This window comes from Mus caroli, chromosome 13 (assembly GCF_900094665.2).
Source record: "Mus caroli chromosome 13, CAROLI_EIJ_v1.1, whole genome shotgun sequence".
Taxonomy (NCBI): domain Eukaryota; kingdom Metazoa; phylum Chordata; class Mammalia; order Rodentia; family Muridae; genus Mus; species Mus caroli.
The window spans coordinates 46,971,382-46,983,724 of NC_034582.1; the positions used below are offsets into that span (position 1 = coordinate 46,971,382).

The following is a 12,343-nucleotide window of genomic DNA, read 5'->3' on the forward strand; positions in this document are numbered from 1 at the left end:
CAGGAGGGGATCAGAAAGTCATTAAAGAAATAAAGAGTATAGTGGAGGCCAACTTCCCCACCTGCTGCTCAGGGGAAGCTTGAAGAGACAGCCTTTCAATAGACTCTACCATGCAGGAAAAGGCCTAAGCCCACAAAACCCCAAGGCCCAGAATCCGAAGAGCAGGCAGGCAAGCAGGCCCACACATCACCTGCCCAGTCACTTCCCCTACGCCCAGGAAGCTGCTTACCCCAGACCAAGACTCACAGTCTAGAAGGCCCACCTGCAGCCTGCTGGGAAACTCCCCACCACTTCCTGGTCAGACTTGCCAGGTAACAGCTGGAGCGTGAACCCCCACCTCCTGCCCCAGGGCAAACCCCACAAAATGAGAAGCCCTGGAAAGAGATGGGAGTCTGTGTCCCAGGCTGTGGAGGAGCTGAAGGAAACGCCCTGACAACCACTAGACCCATAGAGTCTTGCTGGCACATCAAGACACTCTGTCCATCTGCCCCCTCCCACCACCACCACCAGGGCTCATTCCTACATCCATCTGCCCCTAAGCCCTGACCCTCTGTCTACCTGCTCCTTAGACGTGTGTCATCCATCTTTCTCACTGACCTCGAAGCAGTGCCACAGCTGCTGTTCCCACAGAATGCTGGGCATTGGGAAGATGGTGTTCATCCCTGCATAGGAGAGCCAGGGTCTAGCAATATCACTGCCACCATGAAGCAGCCGGGCCAGCAGCTGCTGCCTGAGAAGGACCGGCGTGCCGGGGACCAGCAAATGGTTAGACAGACCCAGCCCAGTGGCACTGTGGCCGACCTCATCCCACACCTAACTTGCAGATGGGGGTGGGGGGGAGGCCAGGGTGTTAGTCCTGTGTGGGGTCAGGCACCTGCAACACTCCATACCTCCACCCACAGCCTGGGTGTGGCCAGGTCACATATGGGGGAAATACAGGCCTGACCTCATCCTGCTCCCAGCAGGGGCGGGGCCTAGCAAGCTCAGCCACACAGAGAGTGTTCAGAAGCCATGGGGGACAGCACACCAGAGCAGCAGGCACCATCTAGGGGCAATACTCAGGAAGACCCAGGCCTGGAAGTTCAAGGTCAGGCACACAAACCTGGGACATGGCGACACACATCCTAACACATGGATATGGGCACAGAACAACTGTGGTACCTGCAGCCTCACACTCTGACTTCACTAATTTCATAGTTGGGTTTTTTGTTGTTCTTGTTTGTTTTTGAAACAGGATCTCACTGAGCCCAGCCTGGCCTCAAACCAAGGTGTAGCCAAAAACTGACTCTGAACTCCCTCCCAAGCCTCCTGAGATTATAGGTATGTCCCATCATGCCTAGTGTTATGCAGTGCTGGAGCTCAAGCCCAGGGCTTCTTCCAACATGCTAGGTAAGCATTCCTCTAACTGAGCTTCAGACACACCAGAAGAGGGCATCAGATCCCATTACAGATGGTTGTGAGCCACCATGTGGTTGCTGGGATTTGAACTAAGGACCTTGGGAAGAGCAGTCAGTGCTCTTAACCGCTGAGCCATCTCTCTAGCCCCTCAGTTTTAGTTTTACAGGCTTCTAGAACCCACTGGTAACACAGAGAGTTACTTTCTCTGTGTGCTCTCCCTCTCTTCCTGGTCTTCCTCGCAGAGCCCCTTCAGCACAGCTACTGTGTATCCTCTACAGAGGGAACATGTGTCATCCCACACACATTAGAGGGATCTCCTCTCCTCACTGTGCAGGGAGGGCACAGAGCGGGGACTCCTTCACTGCTGTCAGCACACTCCACACAACTGTCACCAAAGTGACTCAGGATGGGAAAAGGCCAACCGGCTACCGGGGAGCAGTGGAATGTCCTCTTATGAAGAACACATGAGAGGCCACTGAGCTGACATTCAAGTCATGGATCAAAACCAAACATGAATGGTTGTCGCCTAGTGCCAACACACCACAAGGACCGAAGACTGGACTCCATCCTCCTTCTAAAATGCCTTTTAGGGCCAGAGATGGTTTTGTGGGTAAAGGTGTCTACCACCAAGCCTGACAACCTGCGTTCAATCCCACATGGTAGAAGCTGAGAACTGAGCCCAGTGAGTTATCCTTGGACCGCCACTTGAGCCACAGTAGTACACATGTGTACATACACACACAAATACAAAAATTAAAAGCTCTGTTAATAATTTTTGGTTGTACTCCCCCACCCCCACATATGTGCTCTAACTCACTCCCAAAGCCTTCCCTTAACCCATGCAAGGCAATTCAAACCCACTGACTAAAACTCCAGCACAGCCACTGTATCTAAACACCGCCACCACAAAGCTTAAGAGCAAAGAAAAAGACCCAAGCACGTACGTACAGGTTTCATCTGGCTGACAAATGAGACTCTATTAAAAGCAGCCAGCAAAAGACAAGAGTTGGGAAGCAGCTAGAGGCTTAGCCAGGCAAGGCGTCAGAATGAGTTCCGTCTCCAGAATGAGACCACATGGAGGAGAGAGCGGACTCTCTTAAGCTGTCCTCTGAGCTCCATAAATGTGCCTTGGGGCGTGTATCCCCGCTCCCCACCTCCACACACAGAAAAAAATTAAGAATTGGGAATCAGTGTTTTAAAGCAGAAAGATCTGGAACACTCGGCCCCTGCTGATGAGCAAGAGGAGCAGACAACCCAACAGAAGTGGTAGCAAAGAGCACAGCCAGGCTGGAACGGCTCACCAGGGCTCAGGGACAGGCAATGTGACCACAGCATCCATCTCCAGCAGACACTTGCCACTGCAGAGGGAGGGAACTGGGAACGGGATCCCCTACCAAGATCCTTTCCAAAACTAGGCCAGCAAGTTCTACCAAAGCCAAGAGCCACACACCCTGTGACCCAGCAGTGCCCCACCCTGAGGTCAAGGCCTCTGAATGACATTTCTGCTGCAGCTGAGGGTATCTGTGGCAGCGCTGTTTATCCTGACTTCCTGTTTCCCTGTAGCTGTTCTCACCAATTACTAAAGCCCAGAGGCTTAAAACAACAGGAACTGACTCTCCCATATCTCTAGAGGATAGAAGCCTTATGCCAATGTCACTGGGCCAAAGTCAAGGACCCTGCTGCCTCCACAGACCCCCAAAAATTATATCCAGGCTCTCCCTGGGTGTGGTGGCTACAAAGGGTCCTAGCTTATGGGGCTCTTGGTACCCCAGGTTCTTTCAAGAGCAGAACTGACCTGGCCCCCGGAGACTAAGAAGCCTTTGATCTATAATCTGCAACTGAAGACCTCTTAGATTCCAGATAACCTGCAGGCATTTCTTCCTACTAAGGACCACCAAGGGAAGGCCTTCTGTCTTAGTCTTTAGATTTCAGAGCCCCATCGAGGGCTGGGGAGATGGCTCAGTGGATAAAGTGCTCACTACGCCAGCAAGAGGACCTGGGTTTGAGTCCCCAGAACCCGAATAAAGCCAAATATAGTAGTATCTATCTGTAACCCCAATTCTCCTCCAGTCAGATGGGAGGTGGATATAGGAGGAGCCTCAGACGATCATAGGTTAGAGTCTGGCACACACAAAGGAAACAAGTAAATGAGACCCTGTTTCACTGAGGTGGAAGGCAAAGGCTCTGACCTACTCTGAGTCTTCAGTTAGACCTCCACAAGACTGTATGGCAAAACCATGTCCTGGTGCGGGCAACACACACACACACACACACACACACACACACACACACAAGTCAGAATACCTTCCAGTCATTCAGACCAATGTCTCACAGAACATTAGGCACCATAGGCAGGCAGGTTGGGATAAAACCCATTCTGGCAGCCCACTGCTCCAGAGTCCAGCTCATTCCTACAGAGCCTTCTCTTCTGAGTCTTGACTACTCTGTCTCTCTCCCTCTCCTAAAAGGGTGCCTGTTGCTGCATTCAGGTCCTCCCAGATAAGCCCAAATGAGCTCTCCATTAAAAGACCTTTAATCTGCTCACACTCACAAGAGCTATTCACACCAGACCACATTAACAAGGTGCTAGGGTCAGGAGAGTTATACAATCCCTAGGAGAGTTCTACAATCTGCAGAAAGCCATAAGAGCAAAGACACACAATGGCTGAGTGTGGGTCTCCGAGTCTGGTGTGCCTCCCATACGTTGCCTGCACCACCCCACTTGAGTGATTAACACACTCAGGCCTCCCAGGTTCTCAGAGGAAGAGAAGATATCAGTCTATAGTGTTCTCAGGGGTCTGCGTTATCTGCACAAACGAGCAGTCCCACTGGTTCAGGAAAACACGCACCATCTAGGATTATGATGGCCGCAACTTCTAAACATAAGGCAACATTGAGAGGAGGAAGACAGCAGACACAGTTTATTTGGGGTGAGCTTCTTGTCCAAGTCCCAACCCTTAAGTCCAGCTCAGAGGATACTCAGAAGGGCTCAGCTAGGGGGTATCCCTGTGGGACCAGCTCTGCATAGGAAGACCACAAGAGAGGAGACACATGGCCTGTGTCCTAACGGCCCATCATCCTTTTAACTATGACGCCAGATCTCTCCATGCACCCATACACCGTCTCTTCCCACTTGACCTTAGCGATCCCACCTGGGGTCTGTCTTCCCCCAGCAGTTTAATGTTTGCTGCTTGCTTAGGTCCTCTTGCTACAGAGAACTCTTCTACAGTTATGTGAATAGAAAACAGGCAGGAAGGGCCAGCCTCTGTGCAGCAGACCACCTTCAGACCCACAGTTCCACCTGTCCTCTGGGAGCCAGCATCCACATCTATTTCTGGCTGGCAGAAATCTGTGAGGCCCAGGCTGGTAGCTGGGAACTCAACAGTGCTTCTAGAAAGCCGCTCACTGCAAGGCTTGCTTCATGGGCTCCGCTCACGTGCATGACAGCATCACTGCACGCAAGCTGTCCACAGGGAGAAAGGAGCCCTTTGTGGGGTATTAATAGCCTGGCCAGATGTGGGAGTACCTAAGGTCTTTTCCTAGAGCTGTGCTGGGTCCCAGCTGCACAGGCTTCGGCCCCTCCACTCAGGCCACTCAAAGCAAGTCACGTGGTATTGGGTGGGGGACAGGTATTTATGAGGTAGGTGGCTCTCCTCCCACAAAGGCATAGACTCACATGAACACGACATGCAGGCCAAGCAAGCCACCACTGCATGGACACAACCATGATGTGGAAGATTGGCTACAAACAAGTACACTGTATATTTTTTTAATGTAAGCGTGCTCTGTCTGCATGTATGCCTACTTGCAACCTACATGCCACCTACATGCCAGAGAGGGCATTGGATCCCATTACAGATAGTTGTGAGCCACCATGTGGTTGCTGGGACTTGAACCCAGGACCTCGGGAAGAGCGGCTGGTATTCTTAACCACTGAGCCATCTCACCAGCCTATGTACACTATATCTTTACCCCAATAGAAAACAAAGACAAGCCGGGCGTGGTGGCGCATGCCTTTAATCCCAGCACTTGGGAGGCAGAGGCAGGCAGATGTCTGAGTTCTAGGCCAGCCTGGTCTACAAAGTGAGATCCAGGACAGCCAGGGCTATACAGAGAAACCCTGTCTCAAAAAACAAAAACAAAACAAACAACAAATAAAAACAAAAAAGAAAGAAAAACAAACAAGAAAACAAAGACAAGGTAAGCCTGCACAATGCTGGGCCTTCAGTGGGAAGTGAGGTCTCACTGAGGCAGGGCAGGGCTGGTGCCTCAAGAGAAAAATGGTCTCCATGGTGATCCTCACAGCTCCCTACAGAAAGCTGCTTAGGAGCTGTCCTTACAAACAGTAATAATAGTACTTATCCACTTGCCCCACCCCAGAGGGATGGGCGCAAACTCCAACCCCAGGCAGCCATAGCACTCCAGAACCATGCTACTCGACACACAGCAGACGACACACACCACAGATGGCATGGATGACCAGGGTAGCGGAGTAAGTACTTCATATGATCTATCTCATTTAATCCAGTACACAAATATGCCCAATACACCCTTCTAACATGTACTCAATACACTTCAGAAAGGAGCATTGTGCAAAGCCTTCTGGGTGCTGAATCTTCAAAGCAGGCATTGGCTTTGAACAGACACTCCTGCACTTGGGCCAGGCATAGTACTCAATTGTGAAACTGAGTGGTATAGGTACAAAGCCCAGGAGAGCACTATGTCCCATATGGGGCTGCTAATATCAATGTCTGCCTCCAAGTGTGCTGAGGGCGTGGAGGCTTCCAGTCACTATAAATGGATACTTTGCTGTGGCCAAGGCCAAATTCTAAGTCAGGGCTGGCCCCTCTGTGCTTGAAGAGGCTGGACAGCACTAAACTGCATCATCTCCTGTCACTTCTAAGACACCAGAGGACCCGCCATCTTGGACACTTCTCCTGCAATGCCTGCTGGTGATCTACCCTGTGGTCCTAGTGTCTGGCTGATGTTACAGAGGTGAGAGTTCTGTATATTAATGGGTCTCGGAGCTTTTGGCTCTGCACGTACTGGATCCCTGATGCTCAAGGCATCATTTCTTGGGCCTGGGCATTATTCCAGGTCAGAGCCTCACAGGACCAGAGAGACCCTCCCATGAAACACATGGAAGTACTCATCTCCCGTTTTACTGTCATTTAACTAAATCTACAGTAGCCCAGCTCAAAGCTTATATTTTAGACACTGACTAAAAATAAGGCACCTCTCCTATATAAAACTCGTCAGTCCTGAGGCAGTTGAGCACACTTGAGGGTAGCACGCTTGAGTACCAGGTACACTCAGGGGTGGGCACACTTAGGGGACAGGTACACTCAGCTAAGCCTACTCCAGGGCTGGGCACACCTGGGCAGTGCTGCAGCACACACACAATGGGCTTGGTAAGGCCTCATGGCTGGCGCTGAGGTTATAGACAGCTGGCTCAGAGATTAGGAATACTTCTTGCTCTTGAAGAGAACTGGACTCCAGTTCCCAGCACCCACAGCAGGCTGCCCACAGCCACCTGTAAATCCAGGTCCAGAGGATCTAATACCCTCTTCTGACCTCCTTGGGCACCTGCGCACATGTAGCATACACACATACAGATACAAACTCATAATTAAACACATCTTAAATACAAAACAAGAAAAGATGAAACCAAGCATAGTGGCTCACATCTTTAATCCCAGCACTTAAGAGGCAGAGGCAGGCAGGTCTGTGAGTTCAAGGCCAGCCTGGTCTACACAGTGAGTTCTAGGACAGTCAGGGCTACATAGTGAGACCCTGTCTTAAAAACAAAATAAAACAAACAAAACACAAGAAAGCTATAGAACTGTGGGGGAACCAGCCAGAACACAGAAAAGACAGAATTTTAAAGCTTGGGCAGCTTCAAAAGTTCAGTAAGACTCAAACCTCTTTACCTCCATACTCTTGTGTGTCCCCTTACCACATACACAGGCAAGATCATGACTCTAAGGACAGAACTGCAGGTGAGGTATACTTTGTAACCTGCCACCAAGCAAGGCCTGTCCCTAATCCTGATATCTGCCCTGTCGTATGCTCAGAATTCCTAACAGAATACTGAGGGATCCTAGGGACACCCAAGCACCCCCCAAAGCTTGTTAGCCAGGCCTCCCAGAAACTTCTGGCTGCAGCCTTCCCTGCCTGGACACACCAGCTTCTCCCAGAGGCCACTCTTGGATTCTTGGCTAGATTTCCACCATGGCGTCATAGAGACGGGGGCCCCCAGGGGCAACAGTAAGGACAATGCCTGCTTTGTCCCCACTCTGAGGACCTACTGAAGGCAAAGCTGCTCGCATGGGCCACTTCACACTGGGAAAGATCCTGAAAATTTATTTTAGTTTCCACCTCGATGCAAACCCTACAAAATACAGCTTAATATTCCTAAGTATCTCCTTTCTAGGCAGCCTTTTATATGCAAACTACGGCAGCCCCCCTTATCCTCCGGGGAGCTGCCCTCTAAGACCTCTGTGGGGTGACAGACAGCATGGAGGGTGCTCCATGCTTTTTCAAGCACACAGAAACCTAGGGCGAATTCCTTTCTAAAAATTAGACACACTGAGATTGCGAGAACGGTTAGCGATAGGACTGAGCTGTGCTAGTGTAAGCCCTCTGTCCTGTTCTCAAATGCTTCACTGTGCTGTGTTCTTTCTCCTTGTTGATTTCAGGGAACAAACATGCACACAGTGGAACAACAGATAAGGGCTCGACTATATCCATGACGTGAAAGCCGACGCTTGGACAAGCCTCCAAGCCACAAGCCCATGTGCTGTGCTAACAGCCGGCCAACCCAACGAATGGGGCTTCTAGACAAGATTCAGACACTTGAGATATGACGGGAGACAAAAGCCACGTTAAGAAAGCCCACTGAATGCAGGTGTGTTCCTATAAACCTTCAGTCAGAGCCTCTGGGCCCCTGCTGTGGAGGAAGCTGTAGGGTTTGACTGGCTGCTCAGCATCCATGATTTGGTCAGCCAGGAAGTGGCAGGCACTTGGGGGGCCTGGGATGGGGCAAGCAGTGACAGGAGACTCGCAGTGGTAGGGAGGAGATCACAGACAAAGCTGGAGACACCCCTGAGAAAATGGCTGGGGATGTTGCCTTCACCGTATGGAGTTTCCTCCTCACACATGCCAAAAAGAGTGCCAATACTCTCCAGGAGCTACTGAGACGGGATGGCATAGCTACTGCCCTTGCAACAGGGCCCATGTACAACAGCCTGTTCACCAGCCCAGTCACACTAGTGTAGTGAGTGACCATGAAGGGCTGGCATGTCACCCTCCCCGCTTCTACCTGAGCTGTCACCTCCACAGACTTAAATACTCCATGGTCACACAGTAGCTGGGAGCACAGGAGAGAAGCAAGGCAGCTCTCTCGGGAGGGAGACAGGCTACTTCAGCAGTGAACGCTCCTGAAACCCCAGGGGATATTTTTAGGCGGAGCAGTAAGGGAAGGTAACTCATGCCAGGACTCAACCCCAGCTCCCTCCTGTCCTGCCCGGAAGCTGGTGCTGACTCAGGTGTTTTGATGGTAAATTTCCCTTGTCAACAGATGGGATTTAGAGTCCTACGGAAGTACGCACTGGTGGGTATGTCTGTGAGGGTGTTTCCAGAGAGGTTCAACTTAGGCTGGAAGACCAGCCCTGAGTATGGGTTGTTCTATCCTGTGGGGTGGGGTTTCCGGCTGAATAAAGAAAAGGCCAACTGAAGCGCAACATTGTTTCCCTCCGCACTGCAGATGTGACCAGATCCGAGGCCTCAAACTCCTGCTGCCCACCTGCCACGGCAGGCCTTGTCCTTAAACTGAGCCAGAATGAACCCTTCCCTCCCCTTCCTTAAGTTGCTGTTGTTGGGAATTAGGTCACAACAGAAAAGTGAGCAATTCACCATCTCAATATGCTTTACCCAGAAGCCTCTTGCTGGCAGCCATTCTCCCTCCATCCACGCGGAACCTTCAATGCCCCCATCCCTCACCCAGACAGGCTTTTCTAGGTTCTCTAATCGCACCACGGGGCCAGCTATAGACCAGAACAGACTGCTGACTCACGGGGCCACCTCCCAAGGGATCTTCCTTGGCAGTGGATTTGGTTACTCACCTAGGGATCAGCACTGTCAGACATGTCGGTATTCAGAACTTGGCTGTGTTCCTGTGGTATTACCAGGGTCTGAAACAAGAATTGGAAAGGGGGAATGAGCAGAACCCAAGTGAATCAGACACACACACACTAACATATGTACATGAGACTCCATAACAGTACTGCCCAAGAGAGCAGTCTGCTGTCACATGCGGCACATCAGCACATCTGCCAGGTGAACCACACAGGGCAACTGCCACCAGGAACAGGAAGGTGCTGGCAGTGTCTGCCCTGCCCGGACTTATTTTCTCAGAGCTAGCCAGGAAGCAGAGCAGCAGAGTGTCCCCAGCACGAACTAGGAGAATCAGCATGTGTGGAGTGGGGCAGGTGATCATAGGCTGTGAAAGATAACATTTTGAGGCTGGAGAGATGGCTCAGGGGTTAAGAGCACTGACTGCTCTTTCAGAGGTCCAGAGTTCAATTCCCAGCAACCACATGGTGGCTCACAACCATCTGTAATGACATCCGATGCCCTCTTCTGGTGTGTCTGAAGACAGTGACAGTGTACCCATATACATTAAATAAATAAGCAAGTAAATAATAAATACAAAATGGCATTTTAGGGCCAAGGAGATGACTCAGTGAGTAAAGGTGCTTCCTCCCTCCCCGCCCCCCACATGACATTCTGAGTTTGATTCGTGGAACCTACAAATGGGAAGAGAAAACTGACTCTCACAAGCTGTCCTCTGACTTCCACACCCATGCCGTGGTGCACAAATAAGCAAACATTTAAAAAAGCTTTAAAAAAGAACGACATTTTAGCACATTTCCAATGCATCCCCTGAACTAGAACCACACACTAAGAAAGGCCAGAATTAGCACACAGTCAACCATTTTAAGCAGAGAATAGGAAAGGAGGAAACCAAGAGTACTCGAACTTGGGGGGGCGGGGGGGGGTTGTTGTTTTGTTTTGTTTTTTAAATAATCAAAGCAGGAAAGGTGTTACTATGCAAAACACAAAAGACATAGAAACAGCAGGCAGAAAATGCCAGGGCCACCTTTCCTAAGGTCTCCTGGAACCTGCACAGTCCCCAACCAGAGCATAAAACTGCAGAGGGCAAATCAGAGTGTTGACAGTTTGGTGTCATTAACTACATGAGGAATAAACAAGGTGTCATTACCACTTCTAGGTGGACAGGGATCTGAAGTGACCCATCACCAGGGCCAGGGATGGGGATGGCCCAGAGACCTCCCAACACAGCCGGGAAGTTCCTGCCATACATCCTGCTACTGGAAGAGTACCTCCCAGATCCCCGTGTTGAAATTCGGCAAGCCCACTGTTCCAGTATCAAGAGGGTGACACTCAATCTCTGTATTCCTGCACTGCCGGTATTTGGAGGTGGGGCTTTTGCAAGGTAATTAGATGAGGTCATGAGGATTTGGCCTCCATGATGACATTAGTAGCTTTAAGAAGAGGAAGAGACCCATGCCCCGCATGCTCGATCTGTCTCACTGTGTGATGCCCTTGCCATGATACCCAAACATCAAAAGATGCCCAATGGGTGCTAGCACCCCACCACTGGACATCCTAACTTCAAACTGTAAGCCGGATAAAGCACTCTTCTTCATAAATTACCCAGTTAACACAACAGAAAATGACCAAGACCTCTTCCCACTCAGACACAAAGATATGTCAAAGGACATTCTCTGCATCACACCAAAGCCAGGAAAACAGCCTCCAGGACCAGCGGGTGACCAGAGCGAGTGACAGTTTATCCAAATGTCAGTATTCTAGGCAGCTGTAAGGAAGAAGGCAGTCACCCTGTGTGGACATAGAGCAGCTCAAGAGAGAATTAGGGCCGGACATTGATGGCCAGACTGGGACTTTCTGAAGCTCCAGCTTCAGGAATGCCTGACTGGAGAGCGTGAATGAGTGTCGGGAGACAGTCAGGGAAACAGCCACAGGCTCTCACACCACGGGTTCGGTCTGGGAGTCAGAAGACAACTTGGTCACCTCTCTGCTAGTGACATTTTTACCTGGCATCCTCCAGCAGATACATGCCACAGTCCACTAAAAGGGAGCAATCAACCTGTACACGCACATATATGTGTATCTATAGATATATACACATACATACATACACACACACATATATATATATACACATCACACTACATGCACACATGTACTTATGCCTAGATATAGACACATATGCTCTAAATGCACACACCCATAGAGACTGTAAGAGGCTCTTCTCCCAGAAGCCCTACCCATTCAGTCACCAGCTCTGAGATATGCATCCTTAGCCACCGCTACTTCCTGGAGACCCCAAGAGCCTCAGGCAGTGGTTTTCACAGAGAGGAACTGCCACGGGTGAATGAAAACCAGATCCTCAGGCCCCAGTGGGAACCCTGTGTTCTACAGAGCTGAGGGGAGCCCAGGAAAATACATTCCTAATGGATTTCAGGTCTATGCTGCAGAGGCCTCCGGGCCGCTCCTGAGGAGCTATTCTTCCAGGGAGAAGCATCCAGTATAAAGTTCAATGACTGCTGAAGAGCACTTTGTGTTTCTTACAAAAGAAGGTAATTCCAGGAGGGATGCGCTGTTAGAAACTCAAGGACATCAATGGAAGAGTCCTGTTACTAACAACCCCAAGAGGTCCTGATACCCATGGGTGCTCCATCCCAAGCCTCCTGTGGCTTAAAGTACTCTCTATCTCTCTCGATCTTTCTCTGGCAGGATTCTCTTGGTTACTGGCCAGCTCAGAGGACGCAACTGGAAGCAGAGATGAGGTCCCCCAGTAGGAAGACCTGGCAAAGTGTGTCAGGCCCATCTGGGTGAA

At 50.5% G+C, this 12,343-nt stretch overlaps 1 protein-coding gene across 6 annotated transcripts in view; it reads right to left on the minus strand.

Moving 5' to 3' along the window:
* Positions 1-12,343, minus strand: part of Sema4d (semaphorin 4D) — a 109,888-nt gene that overhangs the window by 69,746 nt on the left and 27,799 nt on the right. For all 6 annotated transcript variants that reach the window (XR_003834629.1, XM_021180322.2, XM_021180320.1 and 3 more), the window contains exon 2: positions 9,522-9,590. The gene's annotated coding sequence lies outside the window, so the exon portion shown is untranslated. The remainder of the gene's footprint in view (positions 1-9,521; positions 9,591-12,343) is intronic.